General features: G+C 37.8%; 1 protein-coding gene across 3 annotated transcripts in view; it reads left to right on the forward strand.

Moving 5' to 3' along the window:
* The window catches only part of RASAL2 (RAS protein activator like 2), a 362,379-nt gene that overhangs the window by 294,643 nt on the left and 47,463 nt on the right, over positions 1-20,273 (forward strand). The window lies entirely within an intron of this gene.

Below are 20,273 nucleotides of genomic sequence, written 5' to 3' on the forward strand. Positions count from 1 at the left end.
CCACCCCACCCCCCACCCTCCCTAGTCTTATGGAAAAGTTGTCTTCCACAAAACTGATTCCTGATGCCAAAAAAGATGGGGACCAGCCGGGCTCGGTGGCTCAGCCTGTAATCCCACGCTTTGGGAGGCTGAGGTGAGTGGATTGCCTGAGCCTGCGGGTTCAAGACCCGCCTGGGCTAATTGGAGAGACCTCATCTCTACAATAAATAAAAAAATTAGCCGGGTGTGGTAGCGCGCACCTGTAGTTCCAGCTACTTGGAAGGCTGAGGCGGAAGGATCACTGGAGCCCAGCAGGTTGAGGCTGCAGTGGCTGGGAGTGGCCACTGCACTCCAGTCTGGGCGACAGAGTGAGATTCCAACTCAAAAAAAAAAAAAAAAAGTTGGGGACCACTGCTCTAAGGAATTATGATGATAGCTAAAAATTTTTGAGCAGTGTACTGGATATTTCATACACATTATCTTGTTTAATCTTTATAGTAACCCTATACAATAAATACTGTTATTATCCCCACTTTATAGATGAAGAAGCTAAGGCACAGAGAGGCTAAGTAATCATGCACAAGGCCATAAAGCTATTAAACAACAAAAACAATATTTTTGAACTTGGGTGGTTTGGCTCCAAAGTTCATATTCTCTACTGTTGTTGTTCTATATGTATAGCTTATAGAATAAAAAGAAAGCCTAGATTTCAATAATTAGGACTACTATCTCGAATAAAACCTCAAATGTATGGCTTGCTAAGGATAGCATTCTTCTAAAATTGTTGAATGTGTGCTGACATACTTTTAATGCTTCATGTCTCCATAATGTTCAAAGTTGTGGAAATGGTGCTTGATGTATCAGCACCAGCACAACATTACCATCATTAGTACTGGAGCACTTACTCTGGCCCAGGCATTTTAATTGTAGTCTGTCATGTAATATAACAACCCTAGATACTGTTATTATCCTCATTTTACAGATGAGGAACTGAGGTGTAAAAAGATTGTGAAACTTGCCCAGGGTCACACCTCGTAAGTAGTAGAGATTGGATTTGAACTCAAGTGTGCTTCTCGCATTTGATACTCTTATTTATACTTTTTTCCTAGTAATTGATTTTTTTAAAAAGAAATAAAAATTATAGATTTTCCAGGCAGAGAGTTGTTGTCCTTATTTTATAGGTAAAGCAACTTGTTCTCCATACTGAATTAATGGACTACTGCTTTATCAGCTCTTCTTGAACATTAAAGATTCTCTATGAAAGTTGCAAGTCTGTTCAGTTTGCTGTATAATTATATTATTAATTTTCTTTTTTATTTCTTTATTTTAAGGTAAGGTAATTGTAAAAAACAGATTTTTTTCCATATTTTTATTAGATTTCATAACTTTCATCAATCTAGAAATTCAAATCATTTTGTAGGTAAGTCTCAATAAAATAGAATTACAATTTTTTCAGAATATTGATTTTTTTTTTGAGTTGGAGTCTCACTCTGTCACCCAGACTGGAGTGCAATGGCATGCTCCCAGCCACCGCAGCCTTGACCTGCTGGGCTCCGGCAATCCTTCCACCTCAGCCTTCCAAGTAGCTGGAATTACAGGCACGCGCTACCACGCTGGGCTAAATTTTTGATTTATTGTAGAGATGGGGTCTCGCCAAGTTGCCTAGGCGGGTCTCGAAACCGCAGGCTCAGGCAATCCACTCACCTCAGCCTCCCACAGGCACGGGATTATAGGCTGAGCCACTGAGCCCGGCTAGAATATTGATTTTTAAGAACAAAGATGTTATACAACAATTAAAACCCTCCAAGCCTGGCACAGGGGCTTACACTTATAATCCCAGCACTTTGAGAGGCCAAGGAGAGAGGATTTCTTGAGCCCAGGAGTTTGAGACCAGCCTAATAAACATACTGAGATGCTACAAAAAAAATCAAAAAATTAGCCAGACATGGTGGTATGAACCTGTAGTCCCAGTTACTCAGGAGTCTGAGGCAAGAGAATCTCCTTCACCTAAGCCCAGAAGGTCAAGTTTGTGGTAAGCCAGGATCATGCCAGTGCAGTCTAGCCTGGGCAAGAGTGAGACCCTGACTCTAAAAAACAAACAAACAAAACCCAAAAAACCTCTCAATTCAATGCCAGTTTCGTGAACTCTGCAGCATCATGTGGAAACTTGGGTGACAAGATTTTTTTGCAGGTGAACTTTAGTTTTTTAACCTTGCACTAAATATTACCTTCTTAATTTCAAACAAAGTGCTCTCTACTATTCCATTTTGTTTTATGTAGCCCATGGGAATTCTTCAATTGAATTGTCAAGAGATTATATTCTTCCAGATTCTTTTATATTGCTGTTGTATAGTTACTGCATTTTTAGCCTTTCCAGTGAGCTAAATTCATTATGTGTGACTTTCATGCTATTATGCTTTAGTCAATAGCAGTATCTTTCTTTCTTAAATATAGAATAGTAAAAAAAAAAGTGCTACTAAATCTCAAATACTAGGTAACCCTTTTTATTTTTCAAATCCATTTGAATTGCAGAGGTTTCTTATTAGAAGTTTTTTGTAAAAAAAAAAAAACTTTATAGAGTTTGAATGTATTACAATTTTAAAAGCTCTCTTGCTGTCAGGGTCATCTGAACACTCAGATAAATAGAGTTAAGGAGGCTATTAACCAATTTAATTTTTTTAATTAGAGCTCTTACAGGTATGGCCAGATATTTTCTCAAGACTTGTGGTTTTCTTGGGTCATATGCATCAATAGCTGAAACCAGGAAACTTCTTCCAAAATGATATATGGTGTCTAAATCCAAGTAGAAAAACATTTCTATTCTTATATCCAATGTAATGAAATCTTAGTTAAACCTACTAAGTAGCCTTTTTTTTTCCAGTTTTTTAAATTGTAAAGTAAAATACTCATGTTCTTGTTGTTTTAGGGGGAAAAAAATGCATCAATATATAAGTAGAAACTAAAAAACTGAAAACACTCTTCATCTTCCCTATGCTTCCACATAAATAGCCTCATTAACAGTTTGTATATTTTCAAACCTCTTTAAAAATTCATACATAAATAGCACCCATGTATATGTTTTGCATATTTTTATATAATTTGGATCATGTTATACATATAGCTTTGTGACTTGTCTTTTAGTATGAATATTTTGTACTCATACAAAACTTTAATACAGATTTTGTATTAAATCTGTATATGTCAATCTACATCATTCTTTTTAACAACTGATTCTTAGTATACTACAGTGTTATTAACATAATGTACTTCTCTATTGATGAACATTTGTTTCTCTTTTATCAATATTTGAATGAATAGTTATAATAAGCCCTTATGTGACATATACTATGTGCCAGACTCTATTCTAAGTACTTTACATAACCTAACTCATTTAATCATCACAGCAACCCTATGAGATAGTTACTATCCTCACTCCCATTTTGAAGATGTGAAAATTGATACACAGAGAAATTCATAAATTGTCTGAGGTTATGCAACTTAGAAACTGATAGAACTGAGGTTCAAACCCAGGACAATTGGCTCATGAGTCTATATTCTTAACTTTTATTGTCTGTTGCCTCTCAAAAAGAAGGGGAGGGACACATTTCTTTGTTTTAATTTATCTTTCCCTAATGCTTAGTATTTTGAACATCTTATCACGTTTTCTTCTTCTGCAACTTACCTATTTATTTCCTTTGCCCATTTTTTTATTGCGTTGTCTTGTTTCTTATTATTTGGAGTAGCACTTTTTATTATTAGCTATAGTAAGCTCCTGTTATATAGGTTGCTGAAATTTTCTTCCAGTCTGTCTCTTGTGTTTTAAAATCATGTTTTCAAATTATATAGAAGTTTTAGATTTTTCTTTGGTCCAGTAGGTCAGTCTTTTTCTTTTTGGCTTACCTGGTCAAATGTGACCAGAACACTGGACTCAAGAGATCAAGGAACTGTTTCTCATTAAATTCCTCTTTATGAGCTGGGCTCGATGGCTCAGCCTGTAATCCCGCGCCTTTGGGAGGCTGAGGTGAATGGATTGCTTGAGCCCGCGGGTTCGAGACCCACCTGGGCAGCGAGACCTCATCTCTACAATAAATCAAAAAATCAGCCAGGCGTGGTGGCACGCGCTACCACGCCTGGCTAATTTTTTTTTAATTTATTGTAGAAATGAGGTCTCGCCAGGTTTCCCAGGCGGATCTCGAACCCGCGGGCTCAGGCAATCCACCCGCCTCAGTCTCCCAAAGTGCGGGATTATAGCTAAGCCACAGAGCCCAGCTCATAGGGTGTTTTAACATACATACTTGACTGATTGCAAAGACCCTAGTGGGTCCAGGTTGTGCTTGCCAGGGATCCACAGTCATAAACTCTGTTATGAGACCCTGATTGAATTTGTTACCAATGTTTCTTTGGGGGTCAGTTTATAATGATCTTTAAACTCAGAATTTCCTTTCTGGGGCATAGAAATAAGAAGTGAAATTTTGCCAAATAATTAATGTTTCTAAAATCCAAACTTCTTAATAGACAATAAACATTCAGTGTATTACAGTTATGTACAAGCTACTATCCCATGTGCTACAGGGAGTATAGTGTAGTGAACCGAAGGCATAGGCCTCAGCCTTAAGGAGTCCAGTAAAGGAGGTAGATGTCCAGGAGGAAATGATATATAGGTAAAGGGGAGATGACTTCCTGTTGAGTGATCATAAAAGACTTTATAGGATAGTAGCCTACAAGTTTCATCTTAAAGAACAGGTATAATTTGGACACAGAAATAGACACAAAGAGAGCTTTCTTTGGGATGGAAATAATGAGCAAAAGCAGATAATAGGAAATTAATGGAATTTGACAAGAAACACTGAACAGTTCATGGTATATAAAAGGATCAAGTATGAAATAAGTTTGGAAAGGTAAAATTCCAGTTTTTAAGTTGATAGATAAAAACCATTCTTTTCTTTTTTTGTCTTAAAAATTAATCTGTATAGGAAACAAAAATATGAGCTCCATCTTTAATAAAACTAGGAAGAATCTGAGTGATAGTTTACTTGATCTAACATTCACAGTTAGAGGACAGTCAGGTGTAGCTGCCTGCAAAAGGACATTCTGAAAAGAAGTCTACCACTTAGAATTCAGATCACTTGCCAATTAACAGATACCCAAAACTCTGAAGATAGGCAGTGCAGTGCAAGTCTTCCATTCTTAGGATCTTTGAGAATTTCTGTATGGACACAGGATAGCTGCTAGGGCTCCAGTCATGACAACTATGTTTTGGATACCAGAAAGAGGAACTCATAAAAAGACACCTGCTGTCCAGCTGAGTTATCTCCCTTTAAAGCAATTTATCTGAAACCATATCCAGTTGACTTCTGCTTTTGTCTCATTGCCACCTTTTTCTACAATGGAGACTGGGAAATTGTATAGCTAAGTACATTGTTACCCCCAATAATATAGTAATATGTTTTTAAGGCAGGAGGAAGGGATGGACTTGGTAAGACAACTAGTAGTTTCTGCATAAGAGGCTGATTTACCCACCTACCCCCAAAACTCTGGAAAGGTGCAGATCCCACACAGCTCTGGAAAGCCAGCAGCCAGGCTTACACTTACCAATAGCAGATTGGAAAAACTGAAGCACCCCAGAGAAAAAGACTGACAGATACCAACATTTGTATTCCCTTATTAAAAATCCATTCAGAGCCGGGCTCGGTGACTCAGCCTGTAATCCCGTGCCTTTGGGTGGCTGAGGTGAGTGGATTGCCTGAGGCCATAGGTTCAAGACCCACCTGGGCAGCGAGACCTCATCTCTACAATAAATCAAAAAATCAGCCGGGCGTGGTAGCGCATGCCTGTAATTCCGGCTACTCGGAAGGCTGAGGCGGAAGGATCGCCGGAGCCCAGCAGGTCAGGCTGCGGTGGCCGGGAGCGGCCACTGCACTCCAATCTGGGCGATAGAGTGAGACTCTAACTCAGGAAAAAAAAAAATCCATTCAAAGAAATGATAAATTTATTCAGAGAAATAAAAGCACATGTTCACACAAAAACTTGTATATGAATGGTCATAGCAACATTATTCATAATAGCAAAAAAGTAGTAACAACCCAAATGTCCATCAACCGATTAATGGATATACAAAACATGATCTACCCATATGATAGAATATTAGTAAGCCATAAAAAGAAATAGAGCACCAGTACATGCTAAAATGTGTTTGAATGTTTTTTTTTTTTTTGAGTTGGAGTTTCACTCTGTCACCCAGACCGGCCACCACAGCTTCGACCTGCTGGGCTCCAGAGATCCTTCCGCCTCAGCCTTCCAAGTAACTGGGACTACAAGCATGTGCTACCATGCCCAGCTAACTTTTTGATTTATTGTAGAGATGAGGTCTCGCCAAGTTGCCCAGGCGGGTCTCAAACCCACAGGCTCAGGCAATCCACTCACCTCAGCCTCCTGGAGTGCAGGATTACAGGCTGAGCCACTAAGCCCAGCTTGAATGTTTTTAACTTTGAAAACATTAGCTAAGTGAAAGAAGCCAGTCACAAAAGACCACATATTATTACTCCATTTATAAAAAATGGAAATGTCCAGGATGTCAGTGTCAAAATGTTCCATTCACTGAAGTTTAACAGAGCAATCTTTTTCTTTTAACAGTCTAGCTTATGAGTATTTTCTATGTGTGGAATTCTTTATTTCCTGTAGGATAGGCTGATGTATTTATACTGTTATGAAATATCCAAACAGAGGCTTTTAAAAAATCTTAAAATCATCTAGAAAGAAAAAATAAGTTACATACAAAGAAATGTTGATGGGGGATGACATTGAAATTTTCAGTAGAAGTATTGAAAAAGTATTGGAGTAGTACCATCATTCCAAGTAGAAATTATTTTCAGCCCAATGTTCCATACTCAGGGCAGTTCTTGAATGTCAGAATAAGGAGTTTGGATTTTAGCCTATAAGCAGTGGGGAGCCTTTAAACATTTTTTAGCACGGAAGTGACTGGCTTGGAACTGTACTATGAATGGATTATTCCGGCAATGAAATTTCACATGACTTAGTTTGCAGAGACTTAGTTTGAGAGACCAGTTAGCATAAAGCTATTGTAAGGTATAATGAAGGCTCCAAGGAGGACAGTAGCAGAGGGAATGAAGAAGCAGAGACAAGTTAGGAAGAACATGTTAGAGGCAAAATCAATAGGATGTCACAAAGTCATCATTGTTCCAAAGGCATCTGATCAGATAAAAGCCAGTAAAGTGATTTCCTAGAATCAATATTGGCAGCATTTTCACATTAAAGTCATGTCATGTGGGAGGGTGTTGGTACATGAGAAGACTCTGTGATATTCCTGCCTTTTATTCAAATGCGCTTAAAACTAGGTAATGCTGAAAAACGGCAGTCGTACTACTTTGTCAAGCATTCCAAGATTCCAAATGCCTGTCACAGTGCCAGCCTTGCTCTGGAAGTACTACTTAAACTTACAAAAGACTTGAGGTAAAAATAGTTATATGGAGCAGAATTTTCTCACATCCTCCAAAGGTCCCTCAAATAAAAACCTTCACAGTAATGTCCCCAATTCTAAGGCTCACTAACAAAACATATTTTAAAGTCATCTACTCGTTCTTTGTCAAGAGATCCCTGAAATTAAGTGTGATGTTCCTTGGTAGGAGGAGGTAGAACAATATACTCGGCCTCTTGAATCTTTCTCCTTATTAATTATAAATAAGTTTTAGCCTTTTATTTTAGAGTTTTATATTCACAAAAAAGTTGCAAAACTAGTACAATGTTCTACAGACCCTTTCTCCAGCATTCCTCAATAGTGACATCTTACAACTGTTGTATAATACCAAAACCAGGTAACTAACAGTGATACAGTACTATTAACTAGACTGCAGACTTTATGCAGTTTTCATCAATTTTTATGTGTTCATTTTTGTGTGTGTATGTCTACACAGTTTAATCCTGTCTATAGATCTGTGTAACCACTACCATGATCAAGATAGAGATCTATTACCAGAAAATAACTCCCTGTGCTACCTTTGCAGTCATCCCCACCTCCCCAACCCATCCCTATCCCTGGCAATCACTAAGTTATTATTCACCTCTATAATTTTATTATTTCAAGAATATTACATAAATAGAATTATGTAGTATATAATTGTTTGAGAAGGGCTCCCCCTCACTAAAAACATTTGCCCTTGAGATCCACCCAAATTGTTACATGTATCAACAGTTTGTCCTTTTATTACCTAGTAGTATTTTGTATGGATGTGCCACGGTTTGTATAACCATTCACCTGTTGAAGTATACATTTGGATTGTTTCTAGTTTTTGCTATTATGAATAAAACTGTGAACAGTTGTGTATAAGTCTTTGTGTGAACATAAGTTTTCTCCTCTGTGGGAGTAAATGTCTAAGAGTGCAATTGCTAGATTGTATGGCATATACATGTTTAGGTTTATATGAAACAACCAGTTTTCCAGAGAGGCTGTACCATTTTACATTCCTATAATCAATGAAGAGGCTTTTTGTGTGTGTATGTCCCAAGGGATTTTTCTCCTGTGTTTTCTTTTAGAAGCTTTATTATTTTAGCTTTTATATTTAGGTCTGTGATCCATTTAGAGTTAATCTTTGGTTGCTTTAAACAAACCATCTTAATTCAGAACTTATTGGTCCAAAATATTAATCAAAACTATAAACTTGCCCCAACCAAGCCAGTACAGGCTGTCGGCCTGCCTTTGGGGAAGGAGATATGCTAGACTACTTACTTCTCATCTGCCCTTCCCCTCCAGCTTGCAGACCAGTGTTTTAGATGCCTTCCAGATTTGGGGGAAGGAGACATAAAAAAGAAGGAAAAGGAGAAAAGAAAGTTCTAGTACTAATATCTTAGTGTTTCATAATGTTTTCTGAGCCTGGCAGATGTATAAAGCTGACTTTTCTCTCATGGGATGCTTTGGGGAATTCTTCAGAGATTTCTCATTTCTGAGGCACTCTCATCTGTGGTTTTATTGACTTTGACAGATGCATTTCTATCCCAGGTGCTCACTTGCAACTAGAGTTCCTACCACTCTAGTCTCTTTGTCCCGCAATCTTCTGGTCTACAAGAAGCATCCACACAACCCATACCCTGACAGCTTCTAGGAGTGCAGGCTAATCCAAAAGTATCCACACTTTTGCTCTGACTCCAATAGTTAGCCAGTCATTTCTCATCATCTAAATTTCCCAGATGCAATCATACCCCACCCTCTATGTATTTTTTCTCTTCTTCATTCTCTGACCACTTTTTATAGTCTTGATCTATCTGAGAGTAGTAGGTCTGGTTCCAAAACATTTCCTTTGAAAATGCTGCAGTTTGGACTTTGCTGTGCTACACAGCATCTGTTTTATCCAGGTAACTCACTTGAAACTTAAGTTTTAATATCTCATCAATATGTATAAGGAAGGGGCAAAAATGTAATTTATTTATAAAAAGTGTATTTATTCTTACATGTTTAAACTTCAGTCACCTTCAAAGTACTCTCCATTTGATGCAATACACCTAACTAAATGCTTTTTCCATGCTCAAAAAAGTTTTTGAGCTCATCAATTCTGATGTCTTTTTGCTTCTGCCATTTTTTTCCCACCTCTTCCACATTGGCAAAATGTTTCCCTTTGAGGACTTTTTTCATTTGGGGAAACAAAAAAAAAAAATGGCACTTGGGGTAAGATCATGTGAATAGGGAGGTTGGGCTCAGGGGTCATGCCATTTTTGGTCAACACTGCCAAACACTCAGGACAGTGTGGACAAGTGTGCTCATAAATCAGCCATCAGGAAATGGGCAAACGTGTTGAAAAAAATCTCAAAAGTAAAAACTCAAGCCAAATACAGCCTCTCACAACAGTGTTAGCTGGTACACTGATGCTGACGGGTTCTTAGAACTCTTACCTAGCAAGGGAAGCCTGTACTATAGGGGGCCCACCGTCCAAAAGGTAATTTCGGTTTTGTGGGGGCTCCCCCTCATATATAGTGCATTTATAAATCTGAACTTTTTAGCATAGTGTACAAAATGCGTAGTGTATAAAATGTAACTATCGATATTTTCTCCTACCTCTCCTACCAAACATCTTCCATTATGGTATTTACCATCCTGTTTCATATTTATCTGCTTTGGATCTCACTCTCCTCTATCTCAAATGCCATTTCCCATTCCTATACCTGTCCTTTGTCAAACCTACTTCTAATCTATACTCATGCAACAGCACTCAAGTCAGGAATCATGTGCTCCCTAACTTCTTGTCAATATTCTTCCCCTTACATCATCCTAGACTAAGTGCCAGCCCCATCTCACACCCACCTATGACCAACTTCACATGCCTTATTATAGGACTAACTGCTTTGTATTGAATTTATTCTTCATATGTCTGCTTCAACAGATTAAAAGCTCCTTAAGGGGTACAATCTTTATATCACTATCCTCTAATGCAATGACTGTCCTATAAGGAACTCAGTAGATATTTGCTGGCCTGAAACAGAAGGGGAGAGTTAAAATTGACTTCTGGATAATAAAGAATAACAATAATTTTAATATGGTATACTTGAATATAATGAAAACTTCTCAGAAATTATTGGACTCCAGTCTAGCGTTTCCCTTTCTAGGTTTACAGCCATGGGTCAATTAAGAATCCCTCAGTTTTATGAACTAAAACCCAATTGAAGTTTCTGATTGCATCATAATGACATTTTAAATTCATTTAGATGTTTTATCTTAATAGAAAAAAAATTTCCACACATTTATTTCTTCTTTGTCTTCTTCCAGCAAAGAATATATTCAAGAATAGTTTTCCTGCTCTCAACCAAGTGAATAATTTACATAAAATGACCTTATGCATGTGACTATGAAAAAGCTCTATGACTTTAATCATAGTCCATCACATTTATATAGTACTACAGTTTATGAAATAGATGTGGAAACTTAGATTATTTATTGCCTTTGATTCTCAAAATAACTATAAGGTGTAGAAAGAGATATTATTGTTCACATTTTACAAATGAGATAACTAAGGTTCAGAAAGAATAAATTACTTGCTCCATGCTGCATAGTCAGTAAGTGGTTTGAGCTGGTGTAGGACTTTTGGCTTCAAGTTGAGTACTTTTTCCGTCATACACTCCACTGTGTGTATTGATAGGAATCCCAATCACTATTCCTGATAAGAGTAGGATAGCCTATAGTAATAATGTGTAATCATAGTATTTCTGTAATTTGGAAAACTATAAGATTGAATCCCTACTATATTCTTTTCATCTCTTCTGCTCCCTCCCCAAAATGTAAATGGATTGGATAAAAAACTAAAATAAAAGCACTGAAAGAAAATACAGCTGATTTCAAGTTCAACAATTAGAAAATAGTATTTTGCAGCTCACAGAAAAGAGAACTGAGATTGCCAAAAAACATGTACAAATGTCCTCAACTTTATAATTAAAGAAATGCATACTAAAGCAATGATGAAATACCATTTTTTACAAATTATACTGGCAAAAGATTTTGAGGCTCAGTCACATTTCATGCTGGTAATAGATATGGAAACATGCTCTGTTGGTAACCTTTGACATTGATGCCATCTTTTTGGAGGGTAATTGAGCCATGTCAAAAATTAAAATGTATATGCCCTTTAATCTAGCAATTTCACACCTGGGAATTTAAACTATAAATACATACACATGTTCATAAAGATATATGAACTAAGATGCTGTGAACTTTGGTGGTCACAAAAAAAGAAAAACTTAGAGGGTCATTGGGGACTGATTAAATTACTATAGACCCATATAAAGGAATAGCTATGTAGTCATTAAAAAGAGAAATTATATCTATATGTTCCAATATGGACGGAAGTCCAAAATATACTCTTAGGAAAAGTATAGTAGTGTCCCATTTATGGAAAATAGGATATATAAATATATGCTTATGTTTACATATTATATATTAGTGTATAATATACAGTACATATTAGTATATATTAGTGCATATTATATATCACTGTATAATATACAATACATAAATACATTATGCATTTGAATGGAAAATATATTAAATACATATATTTTAAACATATATAATTATATTATAGAAAGTTACATATATACACACTTACCTATGCATAAAAAATTTCTGAGAGGGTTCACAAAAATTGCTAATGGCATTTTCTTTAAGGAGGTTGTGGGAAGTACCCTTTTTTTTTCATGTTCTGTCCTTCTGAACTCCCGAAAATTTTTGCCAAGAACATGTATTACTTATTGTTTAAAGAAAAAATTAAAAGGTGACTTTTTTTTTAAAAACCCACTTCAACTCCATGTCTCATAGCTATTTCACTGATGCTACCCCTTCACAATCAAACTTGTTAAGCTCATCTCTACTTTCCTCCCATCCTGTTTATTTTCTCAACCTACTGCAATCTCATTTTTGTCCTCATCTCTTTACCAAAACTGCTTTTACTAAGGCCTCCTCCAGTTACATCTCTTCCCAAATTCAGTGGCTACTTTTTTTTTTGAGGTGGAGTCTCACTCTTGTCACCCAGGCTAGAGTGTGGTAGTATGCTCACGGCCACAACAACCTCAGCCAGCTGGGCTTGGGCGATCCTTTCACCTCAGCCTTCCAAGTAACTGGAACTACAGATGCCCACCACCACACCCTGCCAGTTTTTTGTTTTGTTTTGTTTTGTTTGTGATTTATTGTAGAGACGAGGTATCACTAAGATGCTCAGGCTGGTCTTCAACCCCTGGGCTCAGGCAATCCTCTCGCCTCGGCCTCCCAAAGTGCTGGGATTGCAGGCTGGGCCACCATGCCCAGCCAATAGCTACTATTAACTCACCCTTCTTAAGATCTCTCTTTCCTGGGCTTTTATAATACTAGTGTCACCTGATTTTTCTTTTTTTAAATTCCTCAGTCTGTTTTGTCAGTTTTGTAGCTTTAAAGGTTAACATTCTTCAGGTTATTTTCTCAGATGTTTTCTTAATCTGCTTATTCTCTTTCACTATTCACATTTACCCCCACAGGAACCTCAAACTCAATTTGTATAAAATTTGACTTCACGGCAGGGCTCGGTGGCTCAGCCTGTAATCCCAGCACTTGGGGAGGCCAAGGTGAGTGGATTGCTGAGACTGCAGGTTCAAGAGCAGCCCAGGCAACTTGGCGAGACCTCATCTCTATATTAAGAAATTAGCTGGGTGCTGTAGCGTGTGCCTATAGTTCTGGCTACTTGGAAGACAGGCGGAAGAATCGCCGGAGCCCAGGAGGTCGATACTGGGGTGACCAGCGTGCCACTGCACTCTAGCCTGGGTGATGGAGTGAGACTCCAACTCAAAAAACAACAACAAAAAAACTTGACTAACTTCCACTGTCACCCCAACCAGAGTTACCTCTTATTTCCTGTTCCTGTGAAGGACATCATCATCTTTTACCCAGTCGTTCAAGCCAGAAATGATTACTCATCCTTGACTTCACCCTCTCCCTGACGCCTGAAACATTCCAGTCTCAAGACTTCTGAATCTCTCCTAAACTTCATCCACTACTTCCCCATTTCTGCTTGTCCAGTTCATGATCTTTACTCAAATTACTACCATAATCAATGAACTAGTTCCTAAGTGTTTCATTTTTCCCTCCCTCTCTGTGTACCCCTCTCTTTCTCCATCCTTAGCCAAAGTGGTTTTACTGAGGCACACATCTTACCCTGTCATTCTCCCTCTACCATCCAGAACCTTTCTATGTCCCTCCACCGGTCTTGAGATCAGATTGAAATACCCATACATGACTATAGATCCATGATCTCTCTCAAATCTGATTATTAGCTAGACCTCCCCACTACAACCTCTACACTACACCAAAGCCACATTGCTGAATTTCTTTCAGCATCTCACCATCCCAGCCTTGCATACTCTCACTACTGGCCTTTTCACAGCTAGCTATTCCCTCTAGATCTCTCAGCCCCTCCACACTGCATGTAGTAAAGTCCACCCCATCCTTAAGGTCACAACTTCACATTACTTTTTTCTCCAGGAAACCTTCACTGAACCCCTAACATAAGATTCCTTACTGAGTACTCACAGGGTCTTTTTTGCATACTTTTTCATAAGTCTAATCACATCATATTATAATGGATTGTTGACTCATTAGATTATAAATTGTGTGTGAGTACAGGAACCATATCTTTCTTCATCCTTTGCATTTCTTGCCTCTACCTAGTATATAAGGAGATATCCAAAAAAAAAAAAAACCCAGAATTATCTTTTGGAGGACAAGTCCCTTGTAGTCCAGGCTTCCCCTGCTAAGCAAGTGTTCTAGGAACCTGTTGGGCATCAGTGTACCAGCTAGTGTATTGTGAGAGATGATTTGCGGAAGAAGCATCTTGAGTTACGGCAAACAGGTGACTAGTTCTTCCACCATAACTGCACACCTGCCCATACCACACTGAGTGTTTAGCTGTTTTTGACCAAAAATGTCATGACAGCTGTGCCCCACCCTCCCTATTCACCTGGTCTTGCCCCAGGTGATTTTTTTATTTGTTTGTTTCCTCGGATGAAAAACGTCCTCAATGGGAAATGTTTTGCCAGCATGGAAAAGGTGAAACAAAAAAACAGCAGAAGCACTAAAAGGCATCAAAATTAATGAGTTCAAAAACTGTTTTGAGCAGTGGAAAAAATATCTCCATAGGTATATTGCATCAAATGGAGAACACTTTAAAGGTACCAGAAGTTTAAACATGTAAGAATAAATATACAATTTTTTTTTTTTTTTTTGAGTTGGAGTCTCACTCTGTCCCCCAGACTGGAGTGCAGTGGCACGCTCCTGGCCACCACAGCCTCAACCTGCTGGGCTCCGGCAATCCTTCCGCCTCAGCCTTCCAAGTAGCTGGAACTACAGGCGTGCGCTACCACACCTGGCTAATCTTTTTTATTTTATTGTAGAGATGAGGTCTCACCAAGTTGCCCAAGTGGGTCTCGAACCTGCGGGCTCAGGCAATCCACTCACCTCGGCCTCCCAAAGCGCAGGGATTACAGGCTGATCCACCAAGCACAGCACAATTTTTTATAAATAAATTTTGGAGTTTTTTTTTTTTTTTTTAGTCTTCCTTTGTAACATATGACATATAGTGCATACCAAGTAATAAGATTGATAGATGGATTTATACATATGCTCATTTATTCAACCAAATGAGAAACTAATAGGAAAGCAGAAGATAGTCATGAGTTCAGGAATGATTAAGAAGGCAATGTCATTAAACTTTGCCAATTCTTTTTTCTTTTAGCCTTCTTCCATCCATAACTTTACTTTTATAGCAATTATGGGACTGAAAGTCTAATTGAATTCAAAAAAAGGAAGAGAAAAGTTATTAGCCTTTCCACTCTTTAAATGAGTATGTTAGTTGAGTTAGATTATAAGTGTGGTTTAGTTTCTGTCTTTTAAAAATTCAATATAGTTGTGTTTATATTTAAGTTGTTTAATAGGTACTAGGAGATTTTATTCCATTTGCAATTTTAGGACAAAAAATGGTGTGTTATAACATGGTACAGGTTCTTTAAAGGAATTGTTTCCTAGTGTCTGTCATATTGGGGGCAAGTTGAATTTTCTACCCCCTAGAAAATGTTTTGCCATTTATAATCTAGTCTTCCTTCTATGTCCACCTTCATTGTATGCATACATGTATATGTACCAGAGTAGGTGTGAATATTATTTTTGTCTGTGTTGATAAATTTATTTATCCTGAGTTTGCTTATTTTAAGTGACAGCTCAGGCTGAAAAATATCCTTCTTTATCATTAGCAACTGAACTCATTAGGTTACCATGTCTAGAGACTGAGAGAAGTAAGATCTGCAGTATATGTTATATTTTCATAGATAGCTTTTTAGTTTGAGTAGTTGTATGGTGTGTGTGTGTGTGTGTGTGTGTGTGTGTGTATATATTTTTTTTTTTATTTGAAATTTCACTCTGTCACCCAGACTGGAGTGCAGTGGCCGCTCCCGGCCACCGCAGCCTCAACCTGCTGGGCTCCAGAGATCCTTCCGCCTCAGCCTTTCAAGTAGCTGGAACTACAGGCGCGCGCTACCATGCCCGGCTAATTTTGCTTTATTGTAGAGATGAGGTCTCGCCAAGTTGCCCAGGCGGGTCTCGAACCCGCAGGCCCAGGCAAACCACTCACCTCGGCCTCCCAAAGTGCTGGGATTACAAGCTGAGCCACCGAGCCCGGCCATGCTAACAAAAATTAGTAAACTGGGCCCAGTGGTTTGTGCCTGTAATCTCATCACTTTGGAAGGCTGATTTGGGAGAATCATTTGAGGCCAGGAATTTGAGACCAGTCTAGGCAACATAGTAAGACTTTGTCTCCAAATAATTAAAAATTTTAAAAATCAGTGAGTAATATAAGCAGAATAGACTACTGGCTTCAACTGCAGTGGGTAAACCACAGGAGCCAGTACCATCAACATCCCCAGGGAGGGCCTGTTTTTAGCATATAAGAGGAGCTCTGGTGAATGAACTCTGATCTCTGATTTCTTTTTTATTTTAATCCAGAGAGGGAAACCTTTAAATTTAAAATACAGGAAAGGATCTGTGCTTATGAACAGAATATATCAGTTGAATGTTTTCACAAAATACCTGAGTGGAAAACAGTAAAATCCAGGGAGCAGGTAGAGCTACATTTTTGCCAAAGTGAGATCCCAGATACAGGTTTTGAGAAACTGATGAGATGTTATGTAAATTTGTCGTAGAGTATTAGGATTCCCAATTTTGTTAATTACTACCTGGGAAATTTTCAAACAAGGTGAGTGCCTTAAGAATACCTCCCAGTGAACACAAGAATTCTGACTGAGCCGTCTCCAGGCATTCAGTGAAGCAGCGTGGAATCATAACTGCCAAGCCAAGCAGAAACTCACCTGCAGTGGAGTCCAGGATTTTGTGTGGCAATAGCATTTTTGGTTAAACATTTCCCAGTTCCTAAATATGGAGCTAGGTTTGTAAACGTGTGGCAGACTGAGCTAGCACATCCAAATGGCTGTGGGGTTGTATGGGGAAATGTGGCTTTTAAAAAACTGGATGGTTAAGATGAGAAAATCCAGCTGTGTTTTACCTCAAATTGCACTAATCAGAATTCTTTTACTCTGTTTTTTCCTTCATCAGTGTATCTGCTATAGTGTGTGTCGGCTCCCCATCCCCCAGCCCTTCACTTTTATCTTTTAAGATTGATTTCAGATACGGATGAGGATTAAAGCAATACTCATTCACTTTAGTGAATCGTAGAAGCCTCTCCTGCCTTGTAGTTTATTTCTTAAATAGGTCAGAAGCAGCAAGTAATCTTTATCAGCAAAGCAATTAGATTTTTAACCATTACCTATCTCATTGCTAGAGGTCTTGGAGTTTCACAGAAATCAAGATTGTCTGCTGACCTTAAAACAAAAATGTAAAGAATACGGTATTCCTTAATTAGAAGTAAAATTGCCTCTGGGAAGAATCCTTTCAATTAATTCAAACAGTCAGCTTGGAACCCTGAGTTATTCTTACATGGTGCTTGGTATGGAGCAGGGAGCAGTCAGGGGGAGAACCTGGCCATTAGTCAAAGGATTCACAAAGTCCACATTCAAGGTTAGGTTAGCTTTCTTGATGACCCTTGTTGGATTGGGCTGGGAATAGTTGCTTTCAATTTATTATTCTCCCAATAAATACACACTATACTATCTGTTAGAGAAGTAGACTGTGGTGCTACATAGGGCTACTAAAACTCTATGATTAGTAGATCTAAGAAAAATAAATTCATATGAAAGTACAGGAGGAAGTAAACATGATTTGCTGGGAACATGGGTTTACTAATGCTATTATATTGAAATTTTTGTACAGATAATGCTTCCCCCACCCCAAGCCTTTCCTATACTGTTTGATCCTCCTGTTTACTATGATCTTGCTTCTTTGGGAATTAACTTGTCTTCTCAGAGACACTGTCTTCCCAATACAGAAAAGGCCAGCATATTTATTCAGTAGTAGTGTTGAACATATTAATGATTTTGGTTTTCATTTCATTAATGATTTTGGTTACATATATATATATGAACATATGAGGTTCTGAATTGTATATTAATAATTGAAATTTCAGTAACTAGGAAGAGTTTTGAGTTATAATTCTAAATGGCTTGATTGTAATATCTGCTTTTGGCTTCATTTGAAGGTAGGCCTGAGTATCAGAATGAAATTTGTTCAGCTTTGGAAGTGCAGTGAAAAAAGAATTTTACCCAACTTTCTCTCAAAGAAAAAAATGTGTAACCCACTTAAGTTCAGGAAAAATAATAACTAGAAGCATTTAACCAGGGTAGACACTGCCGAGGAAACAGAAGAAATATGAGAAAAGATTGTACTTGCAAGGTGCCATGTAGTGGGGATGGAAATTGAATATGAAGCAATCTAAAGCTTCTCAGGTTTGTCCCTGGTAGAGTTTTTAAGACATTCTCTGCTCCCAGGGTAACTCAGTTTCTTTTCTACAGTTTTTCACTGAAAACTTCTTAATGGAATGGATAGGAGCTTCTAAATTCCTTCCTTTCTGTTTCAAAATGATCACCTTTGCCACATTTGCAGACCGTACTGCTTGAGTCATTCAAGCCACAGCCTCTCCCTGCAGCCTCCCAGCTCTCATCTCCTATAGGTGAGCACCATGGCAACAGCCCAGCCTGGATCCCAGGAACTTTGTTTGTGTTACCTGAGGGGCTAGATGCCACCTGAAGGAAGAAAAGAAGGATTATTGCCTACACTGCAGGCTGTTTGGAGGAAAATGACTTCTTGATTTGTTGTTTGTGTTTCTGTTCTACCTCTGTTGAAGACTGGAAATAACAACCCGGGAAAACATTTATCCAAAGATATTATCAGTAACCAAAGGCAGCAGGGATACTATCTTCTTTTGGTTCCTGTCTTCTAAGCAGAGAATTGTTTTCTGAGCTGTAGTTCAGAAATTGACTTGCTATACCAGGACATGTGGCACCGCTATGCTTTGGGGTTGCACTGCCAGGTGGCTGTACAATTGCTTCATGTAGGTAGACATTTATTTTGTTTGAAATAAAATTAATTTATGCTTTAGAAAATTTTCCTAGAGAATTAAAAAAATAAAAGTAAGCCTTTTGTCATACCTCCTTCTATTTTAAATATGCCTTAATCTTTCCTGTTGAGAGGCTTACCCCCAGAGAATGAGACTCTTCCACAGCAACTCCTCCTGAGAAAAATGGGCTAGAATTGTTTTAAATTTGTTTAAGAAAAATTAAAGTGTCCTATTTCTTCAACCAGGCTTCCTATGCAGCATATTGAGAAAAGTTGTCTGATAATTATAGAACAGTCTTTGTAGCATTTAGTTTTTTAGGGTTGGTGCGCTGTGTTTACAGTATATAACACGTTATTGTCTTATTCAGTAGAACAAAGGGAAATGAATGAAGCTTACATTGTTGTATTTTTAACATACAAAACATTAGGTGGCATTTGCCCTTTGTGTGTATTATCAATGGAAAATATAAATGTTGACTTTTTTACTTTAAACATTGCTGAGTATCAAAATATACATTTTTCAGCCAAAATTTTACATGTGGTTGATTTTTTTCTTTTGTTTTTTGTGAAAAGAAGACTAAAATCCTTGTTGCTCAAGATGATTCTTATTCGATAGAGTTTGATGAGCAATGTTAGAATACAGGCAGAAGAGAAGTAAAAAACCATAATGCTGGTTTTTCTGTATCTTCTTACTTTATAATTTAACTAAAAGCTACTCTGGCATTATTTCAGTTCCTTTAATATTAATATGATTATTTCAAGGAAATAAATTAAACTGCTTATTGAATGTGTTTTATTAAAACATGTCATTACACAAAGCATTTCTTTTTATCCTTATTACTAAGTACTTCTGCGTGAAACATATGTATATAACTCGGGTGTTTCACTCAATAGATACTGTAATTATTGAATAAAACTGCATGACCATCAAGTTTGGAGTTCAAGAGTACTGTGCCTCATATTGTTTGACTCTGTTAATTCTTTCAAGAGGAAGACAGTGAAGTACTAGCTCCTGGAGTGAAAAGAGTCATGATTCCCACCATTCTTTTCTAAAACAGTTAGGAAACAAAATTAGCAAGGATGCCTAAAGGGTCCTGACAAGATCTGTCATAGATAAGAGTTTGGGCTTTTTCTTTTTTTCTCCTCATAATGGGAGGTTTCTTAAAGGCATTTTTTTCTTTATTCATACAGGACCTAATACTAAAAAATTTGGCTTGGAGTGTGTGTGTGTGTGTGTGTGTGTGTGTGTGTGTGTTTATGTGTTTGTTCTGCCCTT

The sequence above is a fragment of the Carlito syrichta genome, unplaced genomic scaffold, assembly GCF_000164805.1.
Source record: "Carlito syrichta isolate Samal-C Ts95f unplaced genomic scaffold, Tarsius_syrichta-2.0.1 Scaffold316187, whole genome shotgun sequence".
NCBI lineage: Eukaryota > Metazoa > Chordata > Mammalia > Primates > Tarsiidae > Carlito > Carlito syrichta.